We start from the raw sequence: 18,960 nt of genomic DNA on the forward strand, positions 1-18,960 counted from the left end.
ACTCTGTTTCTACACTCACTTTATATGAGTGCTTGTTGTTTCTTGTATATTTGCTGCTATGATAACTCAGTTTCCTCCTGGATTAATAAAGTTTCTCTGATTCTGAAATACAGTGAGCCATTATATTTGTAGTCTAACTAACAAGTAGGGATGGGTGTTGATAAGATTTTCACGATTCCGATTCCATTTTCGATTCTGTTTAACGATTAGATTCTTTATCGATTCTTTTTAAAAAGGAGAACACTAAGGTCGATTAGCTTAGAACTTTCTTTTATATATTCTCTTTGAACAAGACAGACAATTTAGGAGTAACATGGCCTTACAAACCCAACAGTGAGATCTTAAGAGATCCACAGCCTACGGCTCTTCAATGGGGTGTCACAGGGTCCTCAGGATAAAACATTGTTAATGTAAAATAATAAAATAAATATTATTCTGTAGCAATTACACAAGAATATCCAGTAATGTCCCTGCCTACAATTAAACACATTTACTTACCGAAAATCGGGGCATCTGCTGTGGCAAATGGCCACAAACGTAGTCACTGCTCGGTGACATTAGTCTATCCTGGCCTGAAAGGAGACGCTACCGGTAGACTGCAGCGAGAAATGCCAGCATCTGAGCCAGACTCTGTCTCTCTCATCATGGTCACCTAAATGCACATTAATGGCAGGTTTTGTAATAAGGCAGATCGCGCTAACATAATATGCACTGTTAGTTGGTTATTTACCTGCCACATTAACGGGAGAGGACGTGCAAACGTTACCACTGCTGCTGGGTTGAGATTCACGAGTCCGAAGCGGAATTAAAAACACGACATTCATTTAAGGTCATCGCGTGTTTTGTGAGCAAATGCTTTTGCATATTCGTAGTATTTCCTCCCTTAAATGAAATATCTACTTTGCAAGTATTGCAAGTTGTCCCGTTGTCATCTGTTCTCGTAAAGTATAATCAAACTTTTGAGCGTTAGGCGCCCTGTTTCCTGCCGAGTAAATGATGCTCCGCAATGTGGTGACGTCATTCGGGGCGACTGGAATCGATAAGGGAATCGTTTGCAAAAATGGCAAACAATTCCAAGGAATTGAAATAGTGGGAACCGGTTCTTGTTGAGAACCGGTTTTCGATACCCATCCCTACTAACAATATAAAGGCTCAGCGACCGATAGTGCCACAGCACCTCCCACTGGCAGCTGAAGGAACTTTTCAACAAAGGACTTTGTAATTGAAGCTTTATTTATACAATTCGGCTCATTGAGACTCAGTGTCTCATTTACAAGCGAGACCTGTTCCAGACAAACATATTAAAATTACAACAGTAAAAGAAAAGTGTGTGTAATGTACTCAGTCATATTAAAAACGAGAACAAGTTCCCGGAGATGGTTTCACAAAAACACGTGTACGTCTTTTGAAGTCTGCAAGTGAAATCAACTGAGAGCCTTAAATCCTTCGGTTATGTTTTCCATGAAGATGGAGCAGAAAAGGAGAACGCCTTCTTCCCAAGCTCTGCATGAACTGATGGAACAGTGAATGTAATGATGTCCTGACACTGCAGGCTATGACTAAACTGTTTGCCTAACATGTACTCTGATAAATAGGAGGCAGTAAACCAGAAACAGATTTATAGATAAAATAATACTAATGGACCATCCTGTGTAAGACCAATGAGGACCAGTTAACCAGAGAACACAGAGTACAGTGGTGTGTTAAAGGTTTACAGACAGTTATAAATCTTAATGCCCCATGATGGACAAAATCCAACAGATGAAGAGAGCGAGCAGAGTCATTCATATAAATCATGTCACTGTAATCCAGGGCGGGTAAAAAAAAGGTGGCAGCAACAAGCTTTTTCCTGTGAAACATGATCTGTTCCTGGAAGAGAAGCCCAACTTCAGCCTCAGTGTCTTTATTAGATGTTCAATGTGTGGCTTATAGGAACGACTGTCATCAATCACAATACCGAGGTATGTGTACGAGGCCACAGTTTCAATAGAAATTCTTTGAGCAGATACAGGAGAAGGAAATAAAGCCGGACCCTCTTTTTTTTATTTATTTATTTTTATATATTTTCTCTGAATACGAGACGATTCTGTTTTTTACAGGACGGTTGGAAACTCTACTAAAATAAAGTTCACTATCAGTAACATCATAGCACCCACCCAGCAATAAATTTAAGACATCAATATTAAACGGTTAAATTATGATAATGAATACATGCAACTATAACTGATGACATAAAAATTAGGATTTCTTAAGCTAAAGCCAAAGTGCTGACTCATTTGGCATGTTACTCTCAAATGTTTTCCCTAATAACAAAAACATTATTACACTTAGGCCGCAAGAGGGAAGCAGCATTAATATAAGTCGCATGTTTATAAAGGTACAGTGATTATATGACAAAAACAAAACAGTGATTTTGACAAAAACAAAACAGAAGTTGATGGCAGTGTGTTTTTCCATGACAGAATAATTACGCACACCCCACTTTGCAGTTATTTATTTGTAAAAAATGTTTGGAATCATGTATGATTTTCGTTCCACGTCTCACGTGTTCACCACTTTGTGTTGGTCTTTCACGTGGAATTCCAATAAAATTGATTCATGTTTGTGGCTGTAATGTGACAAAATTTGGGAAAGTTCAAGGGGGCCGAATACTTTTGCAAGCCACTGTAAAGTTCACTATCAGTAAAATCATAGCACCCACCCAGCTGTATAGAAACTCCGTCATGCTAGCTAGTACGCAGTACGAGTTATTGTAACTGACGGTAAAAAGTCAGCACAAGGAAAATAAACTCCACCTAATCTTGGTTTATATCTGACCCAGATAGACTGCAGGTCATAACTTCTTACCTGAAGTTCAGTTCACCTGACACTCGGACCGGCGGCCGCCTCGGGTCTCTCCTCCTCCTGCCTCCCCTTTCCCTCATCCACCTGCTGCCTCTGTGGAAGCTCCACCATAGCCACCACCAAACAACTGACTTTTTTTTTATACATCGACCAGCATCCGGCCAATCCACCACCTTCCATCATTTATACCGTTATGAAATGAAACGAAAAATCACCATCGGTATGCCCGATGGCCAGTCCAGCTATGGTCGTGCCATCAGTTAACCCTTCACGTGCCAGCTGTGACACGCGTGCCCAGGGTTGCTGACCCCTGCTCTAAAGCATCTGATTTGGATTCCTGAGATCAAATATATTTTCCTTTGGGTGTGTTTTCTTCCCATTTGTGGTTTTAATGTAGTGTTACATCCTGTTTGTTTGCTTCCATCTGTATACATGTCCAGATTCACTGTTATGTTTCTATTCTTACATTGCTGTGTGATCACTGTTCCCTCTGCTAACTGATGTGACCTTTTGTATCTTACACTGATACTTGTCACATTTGTATCTGCGCCTTAAAGATAAAAAGTTTTCCATGCTAAAACACAGCTCCACCTCCTGCAGTTCTCCCTCTGAACCACTAGATGTCTCTGTTATCTAAATGAAGACGTGCAGCACAGCAACCACAGCAGTGCTCAGATCACACGTGTCCTGTTATTATGTATAAAAGCATGAAAGAGGTGAGACAGGTGGGATCAATATTAATGTTGTGGAAATATATGAAAAAGCAACAGAAGTGTGAAAACATTTCGTGTTTCTAGAAAGATCTTTCAGCTCATAGCTGCTCACAGACTGTATTTACAAGTGACAAAATGCAACTCTACAGTACATCTACAGTATATATCAAATATATTCTGTATTCAAATCTATTGAGTGATGTTTGAAAGTCTTTCCAGGTGAGTTTGATCCAGGAGGATCTGAAGCCAGAGTCAGACAGAGACTGTGCAGAGACTGTAGAAGGACAGAGCAGCAGCAGAGCAGTCCAGATACACTGATGATCCTCTGTCAGATCCAGAGGGACACACAGGGATGATGCTGGACTCTACATTGTGTCTGACAGTGGAGCTGTTCTCAGAGCAGTTCACTCTGCAGCACTGACAGTCATCTGCACTTCTTCTCATTCCTCGGTCAGTCACTGCTGGATGAAGCTCTCCTCTCCACCTCCCAGTAACATGGCCCAGTCAGAGCGTCTCTACACACAAGCTGCTGCTGCTTCAACCTCTCTGGATCATCAGGACACAGCTCCCCTCTCTCAGCACACACACCGTCCTGTTTACCATCATATCCTCCACCTGCAGAGAGAAGAAGAAAGAGCAGAGGAGATAAACGAGTGTTTCCAGAGACTCTTCATCAGCTGTCAGTCAGTGATGCAGCACATCCAGTATAAAGAGCAGCAGGGACTTCAGTGCTGGGACTGTACTAGGACTCATTGTTGCTTCACTTTTTCTAATCTTTGGATTTTTATTGAAGTTGATGAAAATGTTTTTCCCTCCTAGTTTGAGTCTGGACTTTCATTCATTAGAAGAACCTTGGTGTGTCCACTCTGAGCTCTGTAGGAACACCAACAACAAGCCCAACAATCCAGATGGACGGTTCCAGCTGTTAACTGGAGGAATTCCATCCAAACATCTGCTTTCACTAAATTCTTCCTCACCTACAGACTGTGTTCTTCACTGCTTTAAACTTGGAAATGAATGCAGTCATTGGTCTGCGTGCTGCTTTGTTCAGAGAGCTGATTGGCTGTTGACAGCGTTTGATTAGAGCATGTCAGTCGTTACTATGGTGACCATAAAGGTCAGAAACAGGAAGTGTTTGTGTCCAATCCTGAAGCCTGTCACCATTCTCCTCTCACAGCTTCACTGAGAAGCTGCAGCTTTACAGGAAACACTGGATCTTTGTTTCATACTGACTGTGTTTAGTACAATACTGCTGACAGCACCACCCACTCACTCCATTACTCTACTGACCCCAGAGTCTCCAGTCTGTAGTCTGGACTCTGCTTAAAATCAGACAGCTGCTTCACATCTGGATCCTTCAGGTTGTTTCCTCTCAGTTCCAGCTGTCTCAGATGGGAGGGGTTGGACTTCAGTGCTGCTGCCAGATAATCACAGTTGATCTCTGACAAACCACAGTCCCACAATCTGTATAAAGAATGAAAGATGTAAGTTTATTAGACAAAGTGTGATCTTGAAATCATTCAGTGTTTCATCATCTGTTCAGAGCTGAAGAAGGTTCAGAATGTAGAAGTTTAGAAAATGGAAACTCCAAACAGCTGAAGCCAACAGGAAGCAGCTTCAAACAAACACAACAAGAGAAAAAACTCTGAATCTTTCACATTAAAGTCGTACATTTATCATAAAAACAGGACAAAGACTTGAAAAAGTCGTGTTTTTCCTTCCAGGAACCACAAGGCTTCACTTTTAAAGGTGAAGTGTGAAAGAAATGGACATATTTGAAGTCCAACACCTTTTTCCAGTCACATTATTAAAGCAGACAAACTACAAGCTCATTTTCATTCCAACAAGTCATCTTCTGACCTGGACTAACAACACTGCTCTCTATGTGCAGCTGGCTGTGAGACCAGTGCTCAGGGAGCGTCTACAAAGTGCAACACTGAAAGAACATCACACACTAATTTGTTTCCAGCACTTTCACACAAACATCTACTGTCATTATTGTCAACAAACTCTGTGGATCCTTTATTGCAAATTCAAATGGGATCAAATGGTCAGACAAAAGAGGGTTATGAGGAAATATGATGAAATGTTGTGTATTAGCAGCAAGTTATTGACTCATTTTCCTCAGAAACCAAACAAAATGATTGACAAACAAGTTTTTACAAACTCAGTGCTGGACTTGGATCAGCAGGATAAGCTGATGTTTAAAGGCATTTGAGTGTCGCTGTATGAGAGTCCAGTTATTACTCAATATTTATGGATGATGTTCTTTCAGTGTTGCACTTTCTAGACCCTCCCTGAGCCTCACAGCCAGCTGCACATGGACCAGCTGACATTACCCAGCATTAGAGGCAGGTGTAAAAAAATGGATTTTCCTATTTAAATGGTTTTAATTTGAATAAAGCGATGTTGATTCATTCAATCCCGAATCGATTTTGAATATAAGTGTATTTTGCCAGAATCTCAGGTTAAAGCTCCCAAAAGTATTTCAACAACAACCAAACAGATAAAACAGTAAATGAGAGCAGCTAAACACACAAAGATGGAAACACAGAGCGTGGATCGTTCACTCGACGGTACGTACACGGACACGCCGTCGGGGCTGAAAGTGGACAGCTCACAGATCCTGAAGCTGCAGGTTTCATCTGTCTCCAACAAAAACTGACTGAACCAGCAGCAAAAGAAGATCCAAACTACGCTTTACGTTTGATGAACATCGTCATGAATTCTCTCTGACTTTGACGTTTACTTCCTGCACAGCTCTCTCTCTCTCAGTGTACTTCAAGAACAGTTTACCTTCAAAAATCTGTTTTCTGCATTATTCACTGCTTATTACGCACCAGTCTGCTGTTGTGTTCACTGCTGTCGGCCTCTGAAAACAAAGCCTCATTTCTGCTGTTCAATACTGAAGAAATTTAAACCTTTTAAAATGATGACAGATTACAAACTCTCAGCTGTGTCTGTAATCAAACCTCTGTAACTTTGCTTCACTTCAGCAGCATCAGGTCATGTTCACATGTTGATTCATGGTTTGCTTCAGTTTTTGATCGACTGCAGAATATTTTGAAGGTTATCTGCTATAAAAAGCCAGAACAGGAAAATCTGCTTCATGTGTTTCTGTTTGATCCTCAGTGACTTTGACACAAAGGCCTCTGCTGTGATGATCACACCTCTGATCAAGTCTCACAGTGTCAGCTTTGTTTTTATACATATGGATATGTGCTGATAAATGATCAGAATTATAATATTTCCCACTGTCTGCTGTGTGCCGTGACCTTTGACCTGCTAAAGACAGTCAGCTGTGGATTATTCATTGTTGTGTCTGATACTTAGAACTGTGAGGAAGAACACTACACAGTTAATCAGGGTCCCCTCTCTCTGAATCAGGAAAGGTGGGCAGGCCGCGTGTGGGCCACGGGCCATACGTTGAGTATCACTGTTTGAAATGTGAACATTGTTCTGCTGCAGTCAATGGACTAAACCAGAAAAGAAGAAAACAGACTTTACCATGAAGATCCTCAGTGTGGATCAGTATAATATCAGCCTGATGTCTGCAGTTTAGTGTCAGCACAACTTTCACATCATATTCATCTCAGCACAACTAAAACATGCTGACTGACCTCAGAGTTTCAAGTCCACATCCTGGACTCTCCAGGAAACCACACAGATGATTCACTCCTGAATCCTGCAGCTTGTAGCTGTTGATGCTCAGGTCCAGCTCTCTCAGATGGGAGGGGTTGGACTTCAGTGCTTCTGCCAGATAATCACAGCTGATCTCTGACAAACCACAGTTCATCAATTTGTATAAAGAATGAAAGATGTAAGTTTATTAGACAAAGTGTGAGCTTGAAATCATTCAGTGTTTCATCATCTGTTCAGAGCTGAAGAAGGTTCAGAATGTAGAAGTTTAGAAAATGGAAACTCCAAACAGCTGAAGCCAACAGGAAGCAGCTTCAAACAAACACAACAAGAGAAAAAACTCTGAATGTTTCACATTAAAGTCGTACATTTATCATAAAAACAGGACAAAGACTTGAAAAAGTCGTGTTTTTCCTTCCAGGAACCACAAGGCTTCACTTTTAAAGGTGAAGTGTGAAAGAAATGGACATATTTGAAGTCCAACACCTTTTTCCAGTCACATTATTAAAGCAGACAAACTACAAGCTCATTTTCATTCCAACAAGTCATCTTCTGACCTGGACTAACAACACTGGTCTCTATGTGCAGCTGGCTGTGATACCAGTGCTCAGGGAGCGTCTACAAAGTGCAACACTGAAAGAACATCACACACTAATTTGTTTCCATCATCCAACCTGAAGAGGAAACAGAGACGCCTCCCCTTTAAAGTAAAAGCTGCTCCTTTTTGACACAGTATCAAAGAAAGTCTACAGTATAACATAGAAAAGACAGAACAAAGTTTTGGTTGTTTTTAAATTGTGCAGAAATGAAACTACACTAAGCTCAATTATGTGACAGACATTTCATCCCATGTCAGTTTGGCCTCATCCTGGGCCGGATTATCCAGCACACACTCTGACCACAGGCCCAGGGGCCACGCACAGCTGGGCTCCATCCAAGAGACAGGAAACAAACCAACACAATAATAAAAAGCACCATGTGATCTTCTTACATCTTCAAGACAAACAGTAAAAACATGAGCATATTTGTTTCCTGATAAAATGATGTGACAGGTAGAACAGAGTAAAGTGGTGGTGTTACAGTCTTTCTCCCCTCTGCTGCCGAGGCTGTTAGTCTCTCCCAAACTCAGCTACAGTACTTCAAAATGAATGAAAGCAGCAGAAGTGGCTTTACAAATGAAAGAGGAAGAGGAGAAGAAGAGGAGAGGGAGGCCAACCTGACCATCCCTCCAGCTGAAAACATCACACTTCCATTAAAGTTGGTGAGAAAATGTTGAGCAGGATGAGCTGCTGGCTAATCTGGAGGCTGTAGCAGCAGCTCACAGTCACAGTGGATTTCCACTCATGAAAAAGCTCTGGCTGCTTCATTTCTCATTTCATATCAGAGACTTTAATGCTTCACTGAAGCTGTACTGTGATGCTTCCATATTCCAGTGAGGCCTCCATAATGATTTCAGCTGTTCTGTACACACACTGTGTGCCCTGTATGGCTCAAAGTCTCTGCAGCCTGTTTTTATCTACTATCATCAGATCATCATCATCCTCATTCACATCCCTCACACACTCTACAGCCTCATCAGCACTGACTTCATCTTCACTGATTGATGGAGCACAACATGAACTTGTGGAGGCTGAAACACTGTCCTGTCAAACATCTCCCCGTCACCACTCCACTTCTGTCAGCCTTTAAATGAACCCTGCTCAAGTCTGTCACTTCTGTTTGGAGCCAAAAGGAAAAACTGTTGTTCAGTCGTTTGGAAAGACAACATTTCTGAAAGCACTCAAACTTCTTCACATTTGTCTTCAGACACATCCTGAACATTTAGGAACTAAAGAAAGTTTCAAACATCAATCAAAGACCTGATATATAGAAAAACAACAACAGCCGCAGTCAGTGAACTCACCTCAGAGTCTCCAGTCGACAGTTTGGACTCTCCAGTCCAGCACACAGAGGCATTATCCCTGAATTCTGCAGGTTGTTTCCACTCAAGTCCAGCTCTGTCAGATGGGAGGGGTTGGACTTCAGAGCTGAGGTCACAACTTCACAGTGAGACTCTGAGAGTCGACACTGAGTCAGTCTGTGATGATAGAAAATGTCAAATGTGTTATTATAAAAGCAGAAAATCTGCATTATAAACACAGACTGAATGTATATGAAGACAAAACAGAGTGAGGTCATAATCTGATGAATCTGCTCTTCACATCTGTGCTTCAGCTCCATCTACTGTGTTTGACATTTCACAACGATTGAATCTCTCTCAGACCTGCAGACTTTTAATGAGAATCTTTGTTTGGCTTTAATCTGCAGATGAAGGAGGAAGATGGTGTCACATTTAGGCTTCCATAATGTCCACAGTCTGTCACTGAGATCTGATCCAGAGTCAGATTGAAGACACACATTTGGACTGTTTCCTGTTTTGACTCCAGAACATTTTGAATGAGTTCAGCTCAGTGAAGAGTTCCAGCTGGAAAGATGATCTCTGTTTGCTACCTGCTGTCAGGTACGACTGTTCACGTCCACACGCAGGAAAAACCTGCTGACTGTTACCAAACGGAGCAGAATGCTCATCACTGGACAATAATGATGAATGAACTCAGAGCTGCTGATATCAGATCCGATTTCAGGGGAACCAAACACAGAAATGATTGGCTCATTTTAGCTTTCTGAGCCATTATCTGCTGTTGTGTCGCTAGTTGGCAGAAAATGATTTGTATTCCTGTTCAGGGCTTCAGTGTTTATGAGTCCAGATCCAGGTGACAGCAAGTCAAAATGATGTTACCTGTCTGTGTCCAGCAGCAGCCTGTATTCACTTTGAATATTGTTATAACCTGACATGGATCAGTTTGTCTTTGATTGGTTTGTAAATGTCACTGTTTCCATTGGACCTGAGTGACGGTACAAAGACAGAGAGGGAGAGAAAGGAGAGAGAGGATGGAGACAGCAAAGAGAGAGCAAACACAAACAGGTGAGAGTGGACAGGTGACCAAGGTCAGCAACCAATCAGAGAGCTTCTGTTTGACCCACAGTCACTGATGATGACTGCACATAACCAAGCAGTGTGTTACTCTGATATCAAATATGGATCCTGCTCTTATAATAATGATCATCAGATGATATTATTGTGTTATTTTGTAGCTGAATACGATGTTTGTGTGATTATCAGTGAAAGAAGCAGTGAGGAGGATGGAGAGAGAGAGAGAGGACAGAGGGTGAAGTTAGAAACACTAAAAGGATTTTTCATGGATTTCATGGATGATTTGAGTGATTTTCAGGAGAACACTTAAACATGTCAGTGGACGTCCTAAAGAACATATTCACTGATATGAAACGTGTCATTGAACAGGATTAATATCAGTGGAAACATGGTGGAAACAGCTGTGACTGCATGGATGTGACACACTTCAAATCTGTTCTCCACTCTTGGATTTGGGATCCATGGAGCTGCTGCTGAGTCTGTACAATAAAGGAATGGTGTGGAAGGTTGCAGCGTACGGACACAAACACTTTGTGGTTACAATCTGATTTTATTTTCAACATTAAACTACTAACCTACACTGATCAATGATGTTAATGATCACATCTGGACTCACCAAGCCTTTCTGCAGTTCCTCACAGCTGGAATCAGTCTCTGTCGTCCCCGCTCTGATGTGTTGTACTCCTGCAGGTCAAACTCATCCATAACCTCCTCTGACATCTGCAGCATGAAGGCCAGAGCTGAGCACTGGATCTCAGAGAGTTCCTTCTCTGATCTGTTCTCTGACTTCAAGAACTCTTGGATCTCCTGAAATAACGAGAGGTCGTTCATCTCCATCAGACAGTGGAAGATGTTGATGCTTCTGTCAGGAGAGATTTTATCACTGTTCATCTCCTTCAGGTTGTTGATGACTCTCTGGATGGTTTCTGGACCGTTCTCTGTCTGACCCAGCAGACCTACTAAGAGTCTCTGGTTGGACTCCAGACAGAGGCCATGAAGGAAGCGAACAAACAGGTCCAGGTGGCCATTTTTACTCTGGAGGGATTTCTCCATGACTCTCCTCAGAAATACATCAAGTGATTGGAGATCTTTGTTATCAAGAAAAATGGAAATCATCTTGATTAAAGATTTTGGTTTTAGAAAGTTCTTCAGCACCTCTGTCTTCCTGTTGGTGTGACAGTGGAACATGTAGACTGCAGCCAGAAACTCCTGAATGCTCAGATGAACAAAGCAGTAGACTGGTTTCTGGAAGATCACACACTCTCTTTTGAAGATCTCTGTACAAACTCCTGAGTACACCGAGGCCTCTGTCACATCCAGACCACACTGCTCCAGGTCTTCTTGGTAGAACATGATGTTTCCTTTCTCCAGATGTTCAAACGCCAGCCTCCCCAGCTTCAGAAGAACTTCCCTGTCAGCCTCCGTCAGCTCCTGTGGACTCGTCTCATGTCCCTCGTGGTACTTGATCTTCTTCCTCTTTGTCTGAACCAGCAGGAAGTGTGAGTACATGTCAGTCAGGGTCTTGGGCAGCTCTCCTCTCTGCTCTGTAGTCAACATGTGCTCCAGAACTGTAGCAGTGATCCAGCAGAAGACTGGGATACTACACATGATGTGGAGGCTCCTGGATGTCTTCATGTGGGAGATGATTCTGCTGGACAGCTCTTCATCACTGAATCTCCTCCTGAAGTACTCCTCCTTCTGGGCGTCAATGAAGCCTTGTACTTCTGTTAGCCTGTCAACACATGTAGGAGGGATCTGATTGGCTGCTGCGGGTCGGGAAGTTATCCAGACGAGAGCAGAGGGAAGCAGATTCCCCTGGATGAGGTTTGTCAGCAGCTGGCTGACTGATGACTTCTGTGTTACATCAGACAGCAGCTTCCTGTTGGTGAAATCCAACGAAAGTCTGCTTTCATCCAGGCCGTCAAAGATGAACAAAAGCTGAGAGACAGCCAGCTTCTCTGCTGTGACCTTCTGTAATGTTGGATGGAAAACATGGAGCAGCTCCAGAAGACTGTACTGCTCATCTCTGATCAGGTTCAGCTCCCTGAATGAAAGCAGAACCACCACACTGACATGTTGGTTCTCCAAGCCCTCTGCCCAGTCCAGAGTGAACTTCTGCACTGAGAAGGTTTTTCCAACACCAGCCACGCCGTTGGTCAGAACCACTCTGATGGGTCTCTGTTGGTCAGGTAAGGCTTTAAAGATGTCCTGGCACCTGATTGGAGCGTCATGGATGGCGTCCATCTTGGAAGCTGTCTCCAGCTGCCTCACCTCATGTTGGGTATGAACCTCTTCACTCTGTCCCTCTGTGATGTAGAGCTCAGTGTAGATCCTGTTGAGGAGGGTTCTACTTCCTGTTTCATCACTTCCTTCAGTCACACGTTCACATCTCCTCCTCAGACTGATCTTATGTTCATCTAAAACCTCCTGCAGACCAACATCTGCTGAAAGAAAGAAAAACAATGAGACTAAAGAGAAAGAAAACTCTTCAATGTCTGAACAGCACAAGAAGTCCAGTTTTCAGAAATGAGTCCATCAGCAGACAGATGTTCAGTCTTACTTTGTACACAGCTGCTCTGACTGGCTGTCTGTAGTCCAGCTCTGCTTCTGGATCTTTCTCCACACTGGGGACAGGAGGAGTCTCCTGATGAAGCAGACTGGTCCCAGTATGAGGAGATGCACTGTCTGCAGAACCAGTGTCCACAGCTGGTAGAGACTGGATCCTTCAAGACATCTTGACACAAAGCACAGCAGGACAGCTGCTCCTCCTCACAAACACCACTCCTCTTCCTCTTCCTCCCTCTGTAAACACATTTTTTTATCACTAAAAACATTTACTGTTAGTGACAAACATCCAGATTTGATGACACTGTGCAGAAGCTCTGATGGTCACACAGAAAAGTCAAAATGGAGATACTTCTGTACACCTTTGATTAGACTCAGTATAAAAAGGAAAACAAAGTTTTAACACAGTCATGTTTCCAGTTCACTGACTTACATTTATTCCATGGACACTCACTCTAACCTGAACCACAGCTACAACCCAACATTGTTGAGGCCTCATCTCCTCCTTTCCTGACTGTAGAGGTTAAATATGCAACAACCAACAAATAAAAGAATTTGGTTCATTTCAAAGAAATTCACACGGTGACCAAGTAAAGTAACCGTAGTAAAGGAGACAACATCCCGTTGGTGGTGGGATTATTTGAAAGATTTGCTTTAGTCACGTCACCAAATGCAGTTGAACCACCCGTGGATCCATGTTTGACCATTCTACCACTCTGAGCTCTGCTTTTTAATCATTTTATTATTATTATCATTCATTTATTCATTCTTTGGAGGGGGGCTATTTCCTAATGCCGCCCTAATAAGGTGATGTTCAAGGGGAAATATAACAGAAACTCTTTCAGTGTTATTCATTAATAAATTAACAGGTAAACTGTGAAGAAGAAAAAAACTGAGATTAAAAGGAGAGAGTGACAAACTTGATCATCCATCCTCATAATACATGTTTATCTGTATCTGCTGTGACCATACTGCAGTAATAACTACAAGTCTACATTTCTGTGACTGTTGATCAATCACAGCAGGAATCTGAGCTCATCTCTGCACACAGAGCAGCTTCAGCTCTGGGATAAACTGCCCGCTTCACGTCCTTCTCAGCTCACAGACACTCATCCTGATATTTTCCTTTAACATTTGATGGTATAATTCATCTGAGTTTAAACTTTATCTGCATAAATACAGAAAAACAGACCCAAACACCATAAACCATCAGTTTCACCATGTAGAATATATTGTTGTTTCCTTGCTTTTAACTCAGAGAAAAACTCTGATTTAGATTTTCTCTGTTCTCTTTGCCACAGCCCATCCCAGCAGCAGCTGAAGCAGCTGACTGTCACAACACTGAATAACACTTTAGGAGGAATTTCAGAGGTCAGTAAAGCTCCAGTTTCAACATCAGTTAATTCATCATAGTTCATCATAAATGTTAACCTGGCTGGCACACATGTTAATGTTAGCCATTTAAACATTAGCAGTTAGCTGAGGCCACGAGAAGAAGAGGCCCTAGAAGAACAATGGATGATAAGATTATATTTTCAAGACTAGGCAGAGACGTGTTTTCCTTTACCGTCTCTTACAGAGGAGGGAGCAGATACCAGACGAGGTCACGGAGTTACGGGGAGGATTCGCAGCAGACAGCAACACTGCCACGTCCATGCGAGAGAGCGATGGCTACGATAATCTCTGTTTTTGTCTCCCTATATAATGTTGTACAGCCCATTTGAGGGTTATCCTCTCTGTGAAACAAATGCTTGATTTCACACAGAGGTCCACCAACTCAATTTGATCAGTTATGGAACGATTTACCTCGACAGTCTCCTTCACTCGCTGCTTTTAAACCTCCTTTAAAACACACATTTAATCCCTGACCTTTGACCCAGTGTGACATGTTGACTCACTACCTCAGACAGCTTAAAAATAGTCTTTTTTTTTTTTGGTGCTGCCTAAAAGAACCGTAAAATATCTGTCCTATATACAGTTATGTTCATATATTTTTGTACTACATCAGGAAACTCAAAAATATAGTTTGTAATATTTTAATCCTTATTTTTAAAACAGTTTTTGTCATTTTTATTTTTCCATTGCATCAAAAATCATTATTTACACTGAATAAATGAGTCAGCAGCTCTCTTACATTGTTGCTGCAGGTTCATTACTGAAGTTTAGAGGTTGTCCTTTGGACCGGTCACTCCTCACAGACACACAGCTGGATGCTGCAGATCCTGCTCCATCCTCTTCCTCCATCTTCTTGATGTCAGGGTGGAGTTAGTCTGAGAGGTAAACACACACACTCAGAGGTGCTGTTGTAATGGAAGCATCACACTGACGGGTTTCTAAAGTTCTCATTGATCATTTCATGGAGTTTCTGTGGTAAACACTGTCCTGTGACGTATGTGTTATGGTGAGGGTCATGAGGGCGAACCAGCCCCACTCCTTACTCCTCATATTTCAGCCTGAAGCACAATAACAGCCTAAACCTAACCAGGAGGCTGTAACCTCAAAGGGACTTCATGGTTAGAAATAAAGGTTCAATGAAATGAAGCAGATCATAAAAACATGAGTTCCAACTTTAAAAGAGGGCATCCACACGATGACGGCACAGCAGAGGAGCACTTTCTCTAACACACTGATTCAGTTCCACTGACACAAGGACACACACAGGAAGGCACACACACGCAAGCCTTTATAAGAAACAACACAATCATCTGCGCTTGACTTGTCAATCCAAGTCCTTAGCCCATGAGCCCGCGGTATCAGACCACAGATATTCCCTTACTTTGAAAAAATAAAGCTAGTTTTCAGAACAGACCTGATGTTTATGCTACAGCCTGTTTACCAATATAATCAATATCAGATATCAGAGCAACAGAAACCTCAGTGATCAGGACGCTGGGACTGAGAACAGGAAGTGGCTCAAACGTCACAGTTTCATAACGTCACCCTGAAGTCCACTCACGGAGTTTCTGTCGCCATTGTAGTTTTTTAAAAGTCCCGTAATAAAGGCGGGTCTTTCTCTGAATCCGCACGCTCATTGGCTAATAGCTCGAGATTGACACATCGTTATCCAATGAGCGGGCGGGAACTTCCGACATAAAGTTGTTTCCTTTGAAAAACCAAAGTCTGATTATTTTTGCCTCCACTGACGGAGCCTGTTGTTCTCGCCACAGAGACACAGTAATGTCAGAGCGGTGTTAACACTCACCCTGCCTCAGCACAGCTCTCACTCTCCTCCTGCTCTCTCACACTAAACGGAGGCTCAGCTAAACTCACTTCTTCTCTACTTACAGGAAACCAGCTCAGAGGAGCCGACCGGCCTCACATTTCACCCACAGACATGAACAGCGTGGAATTATTTTATGTCATAAGAAGAAACATATTCATGTTAACACTCACCTGCCTCAGCTCCACCTTCCTCCTCCTGCTGCTCTGAACGGAGGCTCAATACTTTCACTTTCACTGCTGCTCCCTAAACACAGAGGATGCTGGGACTTGTAGTTTTTTCCTTCCGGTGCGGTCTTCCTCTTTGTTTGTTTGTGTTTGTGTTCAAGTTATTTCGATCATGTAAACATCAACAGAACACGTGAAGCCACACAGAGTTTGTATGTCGAGGTGGGTAGGAGGGTTTGAGGGTTTGGGGAGAGGTCAGAGGGAAGAGGTCTCTCAGTCTTGATAATCCACATTGATGGCATTGCATCTTTCAACGTGTTTGTGGGTCGATTTGGATGCTCCAGGTGTAAGAGCAGCCACTCAGCCTCTACTGCAGATGTGTGTCACAAGTTCATCTAGTAGACAAGAGCATCTGGCTGCAGCCACAGGGGAGCGACCTCCACAGTAACCGGGAACACCTCACTTCAGTTAAATTGACTTTGACAGTGAAAACTAAATTGTATTTTTGTTACTATTGATGCTGCTGATAAATAAATTTGATTCTAAGTGTTTTTTTTAACAATCTGGGTTTATTTAAAGAATCACCATCCCTTCAGCTTGTTCATGGCCAAAAAGTGTCCATGTGTTATGTTTTTGTTTCTTTGCTACTTTTTCTGCATAAAGTTTTTTCACAAATATAAAATAGCCATTACTTTTTACATTTTTAATCCTTCAAACACCCTTTTCTAGTACAATGCACTTGTTTGAAGACAACCTCAAAACTCACCATTTCATATATCAGCAGTGCTACTGGAAATTATTGTGCAGTGGTCCCTCACTGTAACGTGGTTCACCTTTCACGGACTCGCTGTTTCACTGATTTTATTTTTTCTTTAACAGCACATTGTGTTGTGCGTTCTGATTGCTGTAGACCATTGTCAATCAATCTAGTGCCGCGTATTTTTGTTTTAATTATTTAAAATTTTAACTGAAAATTTATGCGAAGTAACGGTGCTGTTAATTCTCATGTTGGCAATGCTAATAATGTGGGTGATGACCGCGGTGAATGCAATCACACACCATCCTCTACAGAATGGTTTGATGAAATTGGTGATATTGATGCCACACCTTCTGCAGAGCATTTTGACAGTGATGAGCTTCTTTCACAATCTGTACTATGGTATCAAGCAATTGACAGTGTTAATGACGACCTCCTATCGTCACCTACTGCACATTCTGATGCAATTGGTAGTCTTGATGTTGTGTCCTCTGCTGACCATTTTGACACTCATGAGCATCCGCCTTCTCCTAGCGATGATTTTGATGCAGCTGTTGATGTATTAGATAATACGAATGAAAGTGACACTGTGCAGATTGGTGGCAGCAGTGGTGATGGTAGCGGTGGGGTTAGGAGTAGGGACATGCCTCATTTTAATTTCAGAGAACTGCGTCAGCGTCTTGATTTTAGAGAGATCGGTCTAGATAATCTGCAACAGGTTCCCTGCAGGGTGCGAGAGAGTTTAGCTAATTTAATTGACCAAGCCTTAGAAGATGCCCCATCAGGGAGCATGTTGAATGCTGTGTTACGAGGACCATCCCTAGCCAGTGATGTGCAGTGTGTATTACAATCAGATGATGATTATAATACAGATTTATTCCTTGAGGAAATCATGCAAGTGCTTCAAAGTAATGACGAGTCTATATCATCAGACGAACTTGAATTTATCGCCACAGTTGCTCACAACAGGAGCGGCGGTGTTCGTTTGAGATTAGGGAAAGTGATTTATGACGACATCTTGCTAAAAAAGGGAGACATCTGTATAATCCTCAAAATAGTAATAACAACCTGTGTTTTTGTCTGTGCTTGGCGCATGCTCTCAATGCTGAGGTGTCTGAGGATGAGAAACTACTCTGTGCAAAGCAGCTACACATTGATGCAGGGCTCGACCCCAGGCAACAGGTTTCTTTTACCAATGTCAGCAGTTTTGAAAAACAGCTAAATGTTAAAATCGTTATATTCCATCATACCTACAGTGTTTCAAAACACAGACTGTGAAATGTGCAGACTGTCAACGTATCTGTAAGTCGCAGCATTGCTACCATCAGCACAAACTAGTAGAACCGCTACATAATCTAATACCGTGTGATTGTATGAAATACTGTGAAACATGTGGTATGGTATACAGGAAGTCAAACAAGTCAGAACACAAATGTGCCCCAAGTGCATGTACACTCTGTGGAGAACGCCTGGTAGACACTGGCATGAATCACGAGTGTTTTCTTCAGCCTGCTGAAATGAAAAAACCTCATGAAAAATACATAATATATGATTTTGAGACCTGGTATCATGACGGAAAGCATGAGGCCGTTTTTGTGTGCACAATGGATATGTATGGGAAAAAATTCTGTTTCAACACATTAAATTGTGTGTCTGCATTCGTTGGGCAATACAGAAGGCCTAAATACCGTGGCTATACATTTATAGCCCATAATTGGGCTATAAATGGGGCGATCGTGGCTCAAGAGTTGGGAGTTCGCCTTGTAATCGGAAGGTTGCCGGTTCGAGCCCCGGCTTGGACAGTCTCAGTCGTTGTGTCCTTGGGCAAGACACTTCACCCAGTGCCTACTGGTGGTGGTCAGAGGGCCCGGTGGCGCCAGTGTCCGGCAGCCTCGCCTCTGTCAGTGCGCCCCAGGGTGGCTGTGGCTACAATGTAGCTGCCATCACCAGTGTGTGAATGGGTGGATGACTGGATATGTAAAGCGCTTTGGGGTCCTTAGGGACTAGTAAAGCGCTATATAAATACAGGCCATTTACCATTTACCATAATTCTTCAGGTTTCGACAGCTATATTCTCTTGG

General features: G+C 42.4%; 1 pseudogene across 1 annotated transcript; it reads right to left on the minus strand.

The window, feature by feature from the left end:
- Positions 1 to 9,086: 9,086 nt before the first annotated feature.
- Positions 9,087 to 16,165, minus strand: LOC148105902 (protein NLRC3-like; annotated as a pseudogene). The gene is made up of 5 exons (XR_015718610.1): positions 16,129 to 16,165; positions 14,870 to 15,005; positions 12,731 to 12,966; positions 10,787 to 12,614; positions 9,087 to 9,273 (listed from the first exon to the last, which is right to left on the minus strand). The product of XR_015718610.1 is annotated as a protein NLRC3-like (transcript).
- Positions 16,166 to 18,960: the final 2,795 nt, after the last annotated feature.

Source organism: Neolamprologus brichardi, chromosome 3 (assembly GCF_056152115.1).
Source record: "Neolamprologus brichardi isolate AB-2024 chromosome 3, ASM5615211v1, whole genome shotgun sequence".
Classification (NCBI taxonomy): Eukaryota; Metazoa; Chordata; class Actinopteri; order Cichliformes; family Cichlidae; genus Neolamprologus; species Neolamprologus brichardi.